The sequence below is a fragment of the Malaclemys terrapin genome, chromosome 9 (genome assembly GCF_027887155.1).
Source record: "Malaclemys terrapin pileata isolate rMalTer1 chromosome 9, rMalTer1.hap1, whole genome shotgun sequence".
NCBI lineage: Eukaryota > Metazoa > Chordata > Testudines > Emydidae > Malaclemys > Malaclemys terrapin.
The window spans coordinates 101,966,804-101,980,504 of NC_071513.1; the positions used below are offsets into that span (position 1 = coordinate 101,966,804).

A 13,701-nucleotide genomic window follows, 5' to 3' on the forward strand; every position below is an offset into this window, starting at 1 on the left:
ACAGAAGGGCAATGTGTGACTACTTGTCTCCTATTGTTGTTGAGTCAAGATAATGTTTTCAGAGCAGTGTGTTTCAAATCCATGAGCCTGTTGCATCATGTGTTGTGGTATGGAAGCTCCTTTGATATCTAGCCCCTCTACTTTCGTATGTGTAAGTTGCTCTCTTGGAGGAAGACGCTTATAGACTTGTCCATGCCATTGGGCGTTCGGATCTTTAGAGAACAGGGAGATGTCGCCTTGCAGTTCAAACAGCAGCGCGAAGGGGACGTTTTTCAAAAGTGGCCATTATAACTGCACTGACCAGTCCGATTGCTAGGTACAAGGCAGCTACCACTACCTCTGCCTCTTTTTGCCTGTGGACATTGTGATGTGGAAATGTATGGGCTAGCCTTGCTACCTTTCTAATGGCTGGTAACTGGACCCCCAAGGCCCTGCCCCCTGTTCTGCCCCTTCCCCCAGGCCCCGTGCTTGCTCCACCTCTTCCCCCCAAGATTGAAAAAAACTGATATCAGGACTTGTCAAATGGCACTTGGACTGTCCAGGTGAAAACCGAACGGATGGGCGAATCTTCAGATTCCATTTTGAATGCTTGTGCTTAAAAATTCCTGGTTTGGTCAATGCTGAAGTTTAGGGAAGTGCACTTGGAAAGAAGGGAGGCTATTTTTTGTGTTGTGTTCTTCATTTTCTGGATGATTGCTTTGTCTATGAGTGCCCTGAATTGATTTCTAGTTTCCTGCTAATCAGCGGGCCTGCAATTACTACCGCCTCTGATTGCAGCAGTGATGCCAATGAGAGCTTTCATGTCCCTGAAGGTTGTGCACTCGAATCCCTTCCTTGCTCAGTGTACAATTTGACTGTGGCCAGGGGCTTTTACAGCTTTGCCCAAAGGGTTTAGATGAGAGTCCTGATAACACAATACATGGTTATCGTTCACGGCGGCTGACGTACAAACTGCATCTATAACACTGTGTTAATTATCAGTTAATTCTATGTGCAGCAGCATGAAAGGGCTAAGACCTGTTTGGGGTTTTTTCAGCGAAATGTCATTGATCGGAAAACTTCGATGCGCCAGGACAAACCCGTTGTGGAAACGTATTGGTTTTGTCAAAACTGTTGTCGGGAAGACTTCAGCAGCGGGTTGGAATTTCTGAACAGCCCCAGAGAGAAGGATCCCAGAATAGCCAGGAGCCTGTGGTCGGGGCCTACACCTGGGAAGTGGGAGACCCGGGTTCGACTCCCTGCTCTGAATCAGGCAGAGCTCCACACAGGGTGTAGGGAAGGCCGTTTCTGGTGGCAGGAGCTGCGAAGGAGAATGGCTGTTGAAGCTACAGAGACTAGTCTTGGAGCTAGTCCAGAACAGGCCCATGAAGGATTTTCAAAGCAAAGAGGGCATTTGAGAAAGAAGAGTTTGAAATGGATGAGTTGTTGGAGTTCTTGTAGGCTGGGGCATGTCTGAGAAGTGGGCAGGGGCTAAGGTCCAAAGAACTGGGTCCGGAGGAGGCCAGGGAGTTGCTGTAACATAACCCTAAGCCTGGAGTATCTTCTTTTAAGATAAGGAACCAGCTGATTATATGAACTCTGTCAGCTGTCTTGTGACACTCTTACCCTTAGTAGCCTCTTGACCAAGTATCTCAAGGAACGCTAATCCTGCCGGGTGACTGTTTCATCATTCGGAGACTTTCGGTGCCAAAGTAGCCAGCCAGTTATTTTCGTCGACTCAGTGCTGAGCGAGGGATTGATGTTCATCTTCCAAAGTGACTTTTGCTTCAGGCTCCTGGGTTTTTCGTGGGAGTTTGGCTCTACCGTTCACCCTGGGGCCAGTGTTGTACACACAACCTTTCCGTTTTCATCTTCTCATTCCGACACACGCCAAAAAATCCAAAGCCAGGTTTCAAATAGTAAGATTTGTGGGCCTGATTCTCAGTTGGTGGAAATCAATGTGGGGTTCAGTGGAGCTACCCCGACTTACACCGGCTCAGGATCTGGCCTTGTGTATTTGCTATCCCAAAATCTTAATGAAAACTGAGTGAAAATGGGGTATGAGGTGGAGGTTGAAAATAACACAGTCTAGTCTTTTCTAGCTGTGGATACGTGTGCTGCTCACACAAGCTTCTGTGGGTCTCATGGTTTGAGGTTGTGGGTTAGCAATATTGGTAAAGCTCTTACTTCATTCACCTCCCCTTCTCAGCCATTTGTGAAGAATGTTGATAAATTTAAGTAATAGTCCAGGAGATAAGAGATAAAGAGAAATAGTCTTGCGGTAACCAGCTTTAGATTAGCATGCTGCGGAGAGAAAGCAAACATAAAGTGGGCTTAATGTTGCCAGCACATGCAGAGCTATCTTGGAATGCTGATATTATTTATTTATCATTTACACAGCCTTGTAAATTTATATGGCACTTTACAAACAGAGGAAGGCCCTTGTCTCGGAGAGTTTGCAATCGCAGCTAGAGGGGGCCCAGGTGAGGGAGGGTGTGGGTGGACTGCCGGAGAGGAAAGCAAGATAAGGTGGGTTGCTGGAAAAAGGGACTTCTGTGGCGAGGGATTTGTAGGCGGCGGAGCCTTAGGAGAAATGGATGGAGGTTGGATGCTGGCAGTGGAAAGCGAGGAAAGGCAGTGTAAGGAAAGAAGATTGAGAGGCTGGGCAGGGAGCGAGAGGGGAAAGGAGAGCTCCGAGAATAGCAGCAAAAATGACGACTGGGCTGGGAGAGGGCTCGGACTCTGAGGAAAGAGTGAAATGTTAAGTATGTACTGAAGAGCGCAGCTTCATAATAACTTAGTAGCAACTGAGTTTAAAACATCTTAAATTGACAATTATCTCGACTCCTTTCTTTTGGTCTGCAATATTTTTTTTGAGGGGGAGGGGAGGATGAGGAGATGAGTCATTTCCAAAACTGAGCGAACGTATTCAGCACGCTGCAGTCGGAAGGCCCTCTTTCTTGGTGTGGTGTGCAACAGAAGCTGCTTTTAATAGGAGTAGGGTGGCACTTGGGTGGGTGCGTGTGGCTGGCCCAGGAAAGTGTCTCCCTGCTGTCAGGTGCCAGCCTTGGGCCTGGGCTGTCGGAGATGCAGCACGGAGGATGTCTGGGAGGAGTCCGTGAAGAGGCCCCCGTGTGGCAGTCGGGAGACTGTGCCTAGCTCGGCGCACGCCGCAGCCTTGCCTGGCTGGAGGAGCCATGTCCAGATCTGGAGATGGTTGAAAGCGTCCTGGAGCGCTTTCCAGCCACCTCTCAGAGACACGGTCACTCGTAATCCTTTGCAGCTACTTGGCTGCGCAATCTCGCTGTGCAGCCTCAGTGTCTGTCTTCCCGGCTGACTGTGTTGAGATGAATATTTTAGTTCTGTCTTAGGGCCCCTGATACCCTTGGTATCTGTGTTTTTCCTCATAACACCTCTCTGAGGTGGGGACGTGCTATTATCCCATTTGCTCGGTGGGGAACTGAGGTGTGGAGAGAGCAAGTGACTTGCCCAAGGTCACACAGGAAGTCGGTGTCAGAGCTAGGAACTGAACCCAGCTCTCCTGAGCCCCAGGCTGGTGAGAAAGAACTAGATATACAGGGAGTCCTCAACTTTACGATGTTTGACTTAAGACGTTTCTGAATTGACACCCTGATTCGACTTACGGCCATTGGTTTCGACTTTACGACACTCGGTCCCGCACTGGAGTGGATTGTGGTTCCGAGTTACAGTATTATGACTTGACTTAACGCAATTTTCAGGAATCAATTGTGTCATAAGTCTGAGGCCTGCCTGTAACTGCTGCAGGTTTATGCATGTCTTTCTCTTTCTGAATGGGAGGGGATGGAAGAGAAATGTGTGGTACAGAACCTCCAGCAGTGCAGAGCCCCTGGACCGTACCTCTTCTCATTGATCTTTCTGTGACTTTCATTTACTCTGATTTTAGAGGCCTTATCAGTCTGGTCAGCCCCTGAAATGTATCCGCCTTCTGCATGTAACACGAAGGCTTTGGCAGCTTTTGCTGGGTGCATTGGGATTGCAGCTACCCAACCACATCTATGGACGCCTGAACTTCAGCAAATTGCCTGCCCCATGATCACGGTTCCCTCTTGCCTTCTGTGATACAAAGAATAGATGAAAACCTATCAAACGACAGACTAAAGCTCGTCATGCTTGTTTCGGGCCTTGCTTTAGTTTTACCCACCGAAAGTCATGCTTCTTGGTGTCAGTTGCTCATCTCCCAGGGTCAGGAGGGAAATTTACCCCATGTGCTGCCTTGCACATTGAATATGATGTATAGTTATTTGATCTTCATTTGAGCCATGAGGCATTGAGTTGAGCCAGAGACAAAGTACTTGATAAGACCAGCATTCTGAACTGCCATGACAAATCCTACTTCCTATGATTACTACAAGAAATATTTCTGTGGTGAGCTTGACTGACTGACTATTATTCGCACACAAGGGGCAAAGAAGGCCTCAGATACTGTCATTAAGCCAGGCTAAGGAAGAGATCACTCTGATGACCGCTAGGTTTGCGAGGAAGGATTGATGACCTCAGAGGGGCCCAGAGTTGCCAAATTTGGTTGTTTCTAAGCTGATGAAGCAGGAACTGAACTTTATTGGATCCAAAGCACACAAGGACTGTTTACCAAGCAAATATAGACGGGAGAGAAAAAGAGAGAAGCCCAAAAGTGGCTTCGTTTTTTTTTTAAGTGGTAAAAGTTGGCAACCCTATGTGTAGATAATTAACTTCCATTTTCGCTATTGGAACAGAGCTGTATTTAACGGATAGGTAATCAGCTCCTGTGGAAAAAGTTCTAGTGACTCTGTAGTCCGCATCTTTAATGATCTCCTGCTTAAGTATCTGTACTGAGAGCCGTCTTGCTGAGGATGGCATTTTCAGAGAAGGTACCAGCCCCTGCACTTGTGTGTGCAAATGGGCACTTGCTTGCTGAACTCTGCTCACAGTTCATGGATGTGCATATTCAGAGGCGGGTATAGTAAACGCGTAGGTGGATGGTTTCACCTGTTGTGCAGTGAGGCCAAAGTCAGACATGGCGTTACCCTGACTTCGGTGGACTGTTGTTTGGCCTTCGGTGTTGGGGGGATGTGTGTGCATACATTTGTTTCTGAGTGGGAGGCAATGGGAGGGAAATGTGGCGTTCAGAGCCTCCAGTGGGGGCGGGCTATGAAGCAGATTAGTAATAAAAATGTTCAAAACTAGCCTGTAAAACATTTCTGAAATGGGATATGTGGCATAAAATGGGAGTTGATGTCATGGGGGGGCAAACGTTTTACTGGGATGAGCAGTGCTTTGCAACTTGTGAATAATATGGCCAGGCCCATAAAACATTTGCGCCAGCATCATAATATAATAGGGATGCGCATGTATGTGTTTGCATAAATTAATGGAGGATAGGTCCATGAATGGTTACTAGCAAAGATGGTCAAGGGTGCAACCCCGTGCTCGGGGGGACTCTAAACCTCTGACTGCCGGAAGCTGGGAGGGGAAGACAGGTGTGGATCACACCCATTGTACTGTTCTGTACACGCCTCCTGAAGCTCTGGTATTGGCCACGTTGGAGAGAGGATACTGGGCTAGGTGGACCATTGGTGGGTTTTCTTGTGTTCGTATGCATATATTTATATGTTAAAATACACATTCATATGTTTGTGATGAGAATTGTCCTGGAGTGTCGTGTACCCTTAAATACATATACCTTATCTACATAGGGCCAGGTTCATAGCAGGTTTATGTTGGCTTATTTCCACACCTCAGAAAATTCTTCTTTTCTCAAGGTCATTTTTTCATAACTTTTAAAGTAACTGTTTTGAACTCATTGTAGTTTTAAAACCCCTTGAAAGCTTGACACAGAGACGTTTCTTCCTGAAATGCATTTACTCCGTCTCAGAGACATTCTCTTGTCGCTCGTGAGTGCTGGAATTTGTGTCCACAAATGCTGACGTGTTTGAACAATCCCATCTTGCCAGGAGATGTCTTCCTTCCCCTAGTAAAAACACAGAGTTGGTTGAAACCCCTCAGCCTTGAGACCAAGGGTGTGTTAATTTGCCCTACGAAAACACGTAAGTCGGTGGTTATTTGTCTCTGAATCATTGTCCTTGTAGCCTTGAATAATGTTCACATCAACCCCATGGAGCTGATACAAGCAATCGTTTCCAGCAAAACTGACAGCAATAGAATCAGATTCTTGCCCAACCCTGGATGACAGAAACAACATTAAAGAAAGGAGAGAAAAGAGACACATCTTTTTTTCCTCCCTCTAAAAGTCTGTTTCCTCAAAACCTTGTTTTCACAGAAGACTCTGTATTTCCTAGAGTCAACATTTCCATGTCTGACACACACACACAAAAAAATTAAATTGCAGAAAGGCAGCATGTGGTCTGGCGTGCTGCCAGGCAGAGCATGCTCTTTGGGGTTATTATTAGGTAGATAACTGTATCAAGAGCTGAAGCGTCATCTTGTCTCTGAAGGCTGCAGCACTCCGTGTTTGAAATGCTGATATGTTTGATGCTTATGAGAAAATCTATTGTACTTTCTCCAATAACTTTTTGCAGCAATAACTCGGTGTCATAGGAGTTCCTGGGGGAGCTGATAGCAGCTCCATTGAGGTCCACGGCTAGAATTGAGGGTGCAGAACAGCGTCCATTATTGCCCACTGCTTTTACCTGCTCCTACCTTTAATAAAAGCACACACAGCTGGGCTGGAACCTTACGTGCTTGGAGCTAGATGTACCCTGGGGTGAATTACGTTCTTGCAGACGTCATGGTAGATAGAGGGTGGACTCAAGAAGGGATTGTGGGGTTTAGAGGTTAGTGGCTTTATGGATAAATTCAAAGAATGATATTCTGTGTATAAGAGGCATCTGAAAGAATGCGATGGGAGAAACAGAATATTGAATCCAGCATCAGCAGTGTAGCAGAGAGGGTAGGGGGATGAGGAAGAAGAGATGAGCGGATTAGCAAGAAGGGACAGAGTTGTGAAGGGCCTTGGCATGGAGCTTGCTATGTCAGAAGAGTGGGGAGCCAGTGGAGGGATTCACAGAGCAGAGGAATGTGGTCAGAATCACAGGCCAGGAAAGTTCTTACAGAGTGCTATGAGATCTTCAGAAGCATGTCTCTGTAACTTTGCTAGATTCGGTCTGTCTCTCTGTACTATCTATATCTGCGTAGGTCTATATATAACACACCAGTGGGAGGTATTTTGGCTGATGCACTCACAGTTTTGAGCCACAGCGAGAGATTTAAAAATATCTTCCTGTTCTAGGAACATACACAGTGACAGATGTCATCCAGAGGGGGAGTGGCTTCCGAAAAGGGAACACAACATTAGTACTACGAGCGTCAGTATTTTAGCCGATGACTTATTACTTAGATAGCGCCACAAGACGTGTGAGTTCCATGATTTCTGCCTGTCAGAATTTTTTCACACATCCAGTCAGGCAGCATCTGTCTCTCCTCTCTCTAAGTTGCTGTTTCATTCCCAATGAACTTTCCTAGGGTTTCTAAGTAGAAGCCTGGCAATCAAAGCTAAACAAAACACAGACAATGGGTGAGCCAGGAGTTCATTGTTGTTTATATTGCACTAGCACCCAGAAACTCGCCTGGGATTGGGGCCCTCCAATTCACTGCCCCAAGGTTATTATTTTATGGTAGCCTGTCATCTAGTGGCCCCATTTGAGATCATGGCCCCATCGTGCCAGGCAATGTTACAAACACCTGGTAAGGGACAGTCCCAGCATTGGCTGTCCTCCATGCAGAGGTGTAGGAGTGTGTGTCTGCTACCTAGCATTGCAGAGCACGCATAGTGCAGCTGGAACATTGAGAAAGCGAGGGCGTACGTCTCCAACAAGTTCTGCTGCATGCGTGCAAACAGCAATGGGCGACATTCTCTTCTGGAGAGGTTCCTGGCCTGTGCTCATCTAGTGCATTTTAAACAACGTGACTATGCATCTGGAGCATGTTTTGTACTCTCATCCTCTCCCCAGGCGGGAAAAGGGTGTGCAGGGGAGTGACTTGTTTTGGTAGGGTATCGTTTTTTTAAAATGTATTTTATTTTAAATGTATATGTTGCTATGTATTTATGCTAGAGAAGGCGGCAAGGGCAAAGGCTTATCACTTAGCCAAACCAGGATGGATCTTTTTAGATTGTAAACTCTGTGTTCTGTCTTTCTACAGCCCTTGGTACAATGGGGTGCCACTGGTCCATGACTGCAGCGTTAGGGCCTGTGGAAATACAAAGGATAACAACAAAGATCATAAAAGGCATATCTGACCCCAGAACCACCTACCCGTCCAATTGCTGCACCAGACGATGGTGGTGGAAGAGTTGTTTAAAATCGACAGTCATGGCATCAAAATCTCCTCCTACGTGCTGGGGAGGGGCAGCTGTCCTGTACTGACCTCAGCCAAAGTAAGCCTGCTCTTCCTCTGCCTTGGTCACTAACGAGGAGGCTTTGGATGTCGGTTCAAACACCAGGCTCTGGTGAAAATATTTGCTGTGTCCTTCCGCTCCCACGTTGAGGGTGGGAATGGAAAAGGGCTTAATAAATCAGCACAGAAGCATTAATAAAAGGGACGGACACATGCACTGGACTCCAGGATTCGGTTTGTATCTTGGAGCTGAGTGCATGTGTCCCTCCCTTTTATTTATTAATTTTATTAATTTCCAGGTCGGAAAAGTCCCAAAGGGGCTTCTGAATTTCCCAGTGTTGGTCTCTTCCCTTCCCAGCCAGAGACTCCCCTTTTCCGTTCCTGCCTGCACACAGGCTGGCTGGTGCATTGGGGCAGCTGGCCACACTGCTCGGAGACGCACCTCTGGGAGACCGGCATGCCATCCCAGCTGTAGCCAGTGTTGCTTTATTAGGGGAATCGTATTGTCCCAGAATCTTGAGGGTCAGAGATGGAAGAGTCTCATTATGCCCAACTCCATACCTGGGTAGGACCGTTCCCGATAAGATGCTTTCTAGTGTTTGTTCAGATTAACTTTACGGGTCACTAGCAAAGGCGCTGTCAGATGCTGGCTGCTTTGTGGGCCAGAAAGTTCGACTGCCCTTGTGAGTGATCTTTCATGGAAGGTTTTGCCTTTCAGATGCTTCCCATATAATTTTATTTGAAGAGTGGGGTCATTATAACCACTGGGAGAAGAGAGGTGGGGATATCATGCGACTTAATGTCCTACCGACAGTCAACAATCCGTCAAGCCCCCTGTTCCAGAGACCTGCTCTGGTTTGACTTATATGGAGCCGTGTGTTTATTTGCTGACATTTTTCCTGCTATTGCAGTTAATTCTTAGAAAAACAAGATGCAGGGAGAAGCATTCGGAAGACGCCACTACCCAGATAGGACATGCTGCAAAGTTAGATGAGTTGCAGAGGCCTCATAACCTTGAGAAGTGGCCTTTTCTCTTTCGTATATTATCTAATGCTGCCTATGTATTCTGACCTTGTAAGAGCTGAAACATCCGTGGCATGACCCGGAGTGACAGTGACAACAGATTAAAAACAAATACATAGAAAGCTTTGGGAGCGTGGGCGTCATTGGAAGAACAGAAGGGTGGAAAATATTTCTGGGTTGGTATCATAGGAAGCAGCCAAAGCATCAACATGAAAGATGAGTAAAAGGAAGGCGGGGTAGGACATCTAAATAACAGGAGCCTGGTGGCGGTGCATGTCTCCCCCCTGTCTTCTGCCTCTGTACGGAGCTCTGTAGCAGCTGTTGGAACCACAGTACATACTGTACATTCTCCTGCTCTGGAAGCACATGATGTAACCTGTCCCCTTGTACATTGTAGGAGGGAACGTCACACTAGGAAATAAATGTGGTGATGGCAGTTTTATGTTTCACTTTCAGGCCCATAACGTAACAGATATGTAATTACTGAGACACCCGTAAAGTCTTTGTTTTTCCACTCTTCTTTTAGGTAGGCAAGGCATGCGTGCGCTGGTGTATCCGTTCAGGCTATCTACAGGATCTGCCTCTTTGTTTCCTCTTTGCCCAGTAACCTAAAATGCTTCGTGTGAAGATAACGCTCCTCTCGTCTGTGTGTGTATTGTATCAGTGACAGCCAGCTCTGTACCTAGATACAAGAGACTGTGTGTGCATGTGTGGGTGTGTACGTAGATATGTAACGTGAGTTGGCCTGCGTTAACAAATCCATGCACCTGAGTGGGAAATATTAGCCAGCGTCATAATTAGAATAGCTTTAAAGGGACATCAACTGAAATCGAGCCCCTAATTCACGCTTTGTACAAAGGAGTTGCTGTATAAAATTTAAGAGCAATAGAAATGTTTCTCCAATTTAGTTTTGAAATGTCCCAGTGAAAAGCCTCTGCTTTAAAATATCCCCCTACAATGTTTGAGATCCAGGGATCCTGGCATTAAGAATCTGAAAGTGAACGTGACATCACTGACTGCTATTTTCCAAGCTGAGGGAAATCCAAAAATGCAAACAAAGGCCCTGATTCAGGAAAGCATCTATATTCAGGAAGAACTCTTAAAAGTCCTATTGAAGTCAGTCAGACTTAGGCACATGATTTTAATTGTGTTCCTGACTTGGGGCCTTAGAGCATAAATAACACCAAGCAAACTGGATTTTAAAGTTTTTCGCTGCTAGTACTCAGAAGATCTTCAGCGCTGCCAGCTCTCCTGATTTTATCGCTAGTCTCACCATATTTGGGGGTTTTTCTTTAAGGCCTCAGCTCCTGGAGTCATGTGATTATTTAAATAAAAGCTGAGATTCTTAAATAAAGTAAGTTTCTAGCCCTTGTGATTGTGTAGAAAAGTGTGAAAACATGAATCGTAAAGGCTCCAAACCAGAATGCAAAAGACAGAACCCTTCCTGTATTCATTTAAAAATGGCTTTATTATTAAGCTAGTCTCAGTAATTCTGGGGGCCGGGCTCATGATCTTTGAACCCTTGAGGTTGGCTGTCACAGTAAGAGAGGTAAATACATTTATTTGGAATGTGTGATTTTAGTAGCGGAATGTGTCCCTATAGATAGAGAAAGCTGATGACGTCTTATATTTATTTAAAGCGTGACAGAGCTCACGTTTTTGTGAGAGTTGCAGGGCATCAGTAACTTTTGCTGTGTGCTCCAGAGAACACAAATGTAAGTCATGCAGTCGATCTAGAACAGACAACATTGAACAGTTAAATTTTCAGGGTTTTTTTTTTTTTTAATGCCAACAAAGGCTTCTTGCGAGATGAAACGCTGCTATAAAAAGCTGGATGATATTGGTTCTAGTAGAGAAGGTTAGTCCAGCCATTTAGGGCAGTAGCTTTCGAAGCCAGCCTGCCTGCCATCCATTGCCCATTTTGGCTTGAGGCCCTTCAATATGAATAGACAGGGTGAGTGACAAAGGGTACGCACAGTCTGTTACGTAAAGCGAGAACACGAGCGTGCTGGATGACCATACCGATGTCTCGCCTGCTTTGCAGATGCCATTTAAAGAAAGACGTCCTCCCTGATCCGGAAAACATTTATCCCCTCTGACCCTGGAGGGCTTGCGGTGTTGGCTAATATCCAAGACTTTCTGCTTGGCTCATGGCAATCAGGAGTGGATTTCAGTGAGCTCAAGGGCAAACTTCGAGATGTGAGTGGTCTGCAGCTCTACGCTGTGGTGAGGTTATATCCCTGCGTGGTTGGCACTTGCTGGAATGAAGGATGTGTTACTGTTGTGCATTACTGTGTGTGTCTGCTGGGCTGGTAAAATGGCCCGCCAAGCTCCCACCACCTGACCGGTGAGGCAGAGGCGGCTGTCAAGAATGAAGCCATTTGGTCCACAGCACGGCACAAATTTTCCAGCTTCCGATCCCGTGTCGTTTTCCCCATCAGCCCCAACTCCTCAGGCAGCAGACTGGCACTGAAGTCTCTCCCAGGATAAAGGGGATGTGAATGGCATTAGATCCTTAACGAGGGTGATTTCTACTCATGGGCCAGTGACCAAAGATGGGGCTGGGAAGGAATTGTCTTCTTTCACTCATGCCCTGGCATATCCGCAGGGGTCTTCTGAGCAAGTGTTTTTCTCCTCTGAAGCACAGAGCTGGGATTACTCATTAGTGCCAAGGAGGCAGTGTGGCCTAGTGGTCAGAGCACTGCACTGGGACTCAGGAAAACTGGGTTCTAGTCCCAACTGGCCTGCTGGGTAACCTTGAGCAAGTTGCTTCACCCCTCCGTGCCTCAGTTTCCCCATCTCAAAATGGGGATAATGATACTGATCTCCTTTGTAAAGCGCTTTGAGATCTATAGACGAGTGTGGGTGGTTGGAATTTGATTGTTGGAATTCAGTCCTTCCCACCGCTCTGTTATTTAAATAGCCCAGCTCCATCTTCTGCAATCTGCTCCTTCCCCAAACCCATTCAGTCTAGCTTTCAGTGGGTAGGTTATATTACTGCTGCCCAGGTCCCAGTGGCTCCCTACAGCTGGTTATTAGAGGAGTTCAACAGATGCCTTTCCTCCTCCTTCTCATAAACCGTTTCCTAAAACCCAAATGACACACTCAGCCCTGCTTTGAAACTGCCCTTTGGTCAGGCGAGTAAGATGCAGGTTAAATAGAAACAGAAAAATGTGAGTTCAGTTTCAGCCTAGAGTAAAAATCAGTGGTAGCTTCTGCTCAACACACTTATTTCTGAAGAGAGTCCCACAGGCCAGGGGTTCCCAAATTGTGGGCCGGGGCCCAAAGGTGGGCAGCGACACAGTCCTGGGTAATCTGTCAGTGCAACTGCATTCTCCAGTCAAGCTCTTAGTAAATCTTTAACTCCACGTGACTGTGTAATCTAAGTAAAAGCTATAGAAATGTCATGTTTTGAGCTGTATATGTTGGACAGAGTATAGAAAAAACTTTATTTAAAAAAAAAACCACGTTGCAATAGGTCAGGTGTAATTCTCGCGAGTACAACGGTGCGTTTCACTGCAAGGTAACCTAGCAACGTACACGCAGCCCGCCGTTTACAACTGTAAAAACCAGCAAGCCATAGTTCAGTCTGACGTGGATCGATTTATTTTTTGAAAACGAGGCGGAGAAGATAACGAAAGTCCCAGGCCATCTACAACTACACGTACGGAGCCAGACAAAAAAATAAAGTGGTAAGAAAATATGACAATGCAGACCTGAAATTTGGATTCTCCTTTACGGGATCAGATGAGTCCCCATTGCCTCAGTGTGTTATAATATATCTGTTGTTTTATATTTTTATTTACAATATTTGATTGTTTTCTAATTAGGATAGAGTAGGGCTGGATCTTACATCGCACAGAAATTCAGATTTTACTCTTAAAAAAAAAATGAAAACACAATATAGTGTTCAAAGTTGGACAACTGTTTCGTTTTAAAATCAACAAAAAACACAGAGTTTTTAACAATTTTGTGAACATTGTTGTGTTGCTTATTTTTCCGTTTGATACATCGATACATTGTGTTTTCCCTCTTTGAACACCACAGTTGGCTCTTGACATTTTTTTAAGAGCAGTTTTAGTAAAACTGTTTGACTTCAAAGATCTTGAAGCATTTCTCTGAGTGCCTATTGCTCGGGATTTCTATTGTGACAGTTGTTTACATGAAAATGAGAGGGAAACCTGGAGATTGTTTGTTTACCATGTTATAGTTTATATGTCTGTAATCATTACAATGAATGTCCATCAAGAAGTGTTAATGGTGGGCCACGGTCCCTGTGGCACCTGCACAGGTGGGCCTCAGGGGAAAAAAGTTTGGGAATACCTG

At 45.8% G+C, this 13,701-nt stretch overlaps 1 protein-coding gene across 11 annotated transcripts in view; it reads left to right on the plus strand.

The window, feature by feature from the left end:
* Positions 1–13,701, plus strand: part of LPP (LIM domain containing preferred translocation partner in lipoma) — a 433,528-nt gene that overhangs the window by 44,853 nt on the left and 374,974 nt on the right. The window contains exon 3 of one of the 11 annotated variants that reach the window (XM_054039568.1): positions 8,158–8,392. The exons of the other annotated variants lie outside the window; for them this stretch is intronic. The gene's annotated coding sequence lies outside the window, so the exon portion shown is untranslated. The remainder of the gene's footprint in view (positions 1–8,157; positions 8,393–13,701) is intronic. 11 annotated transcript variants of the gene reach the window in all.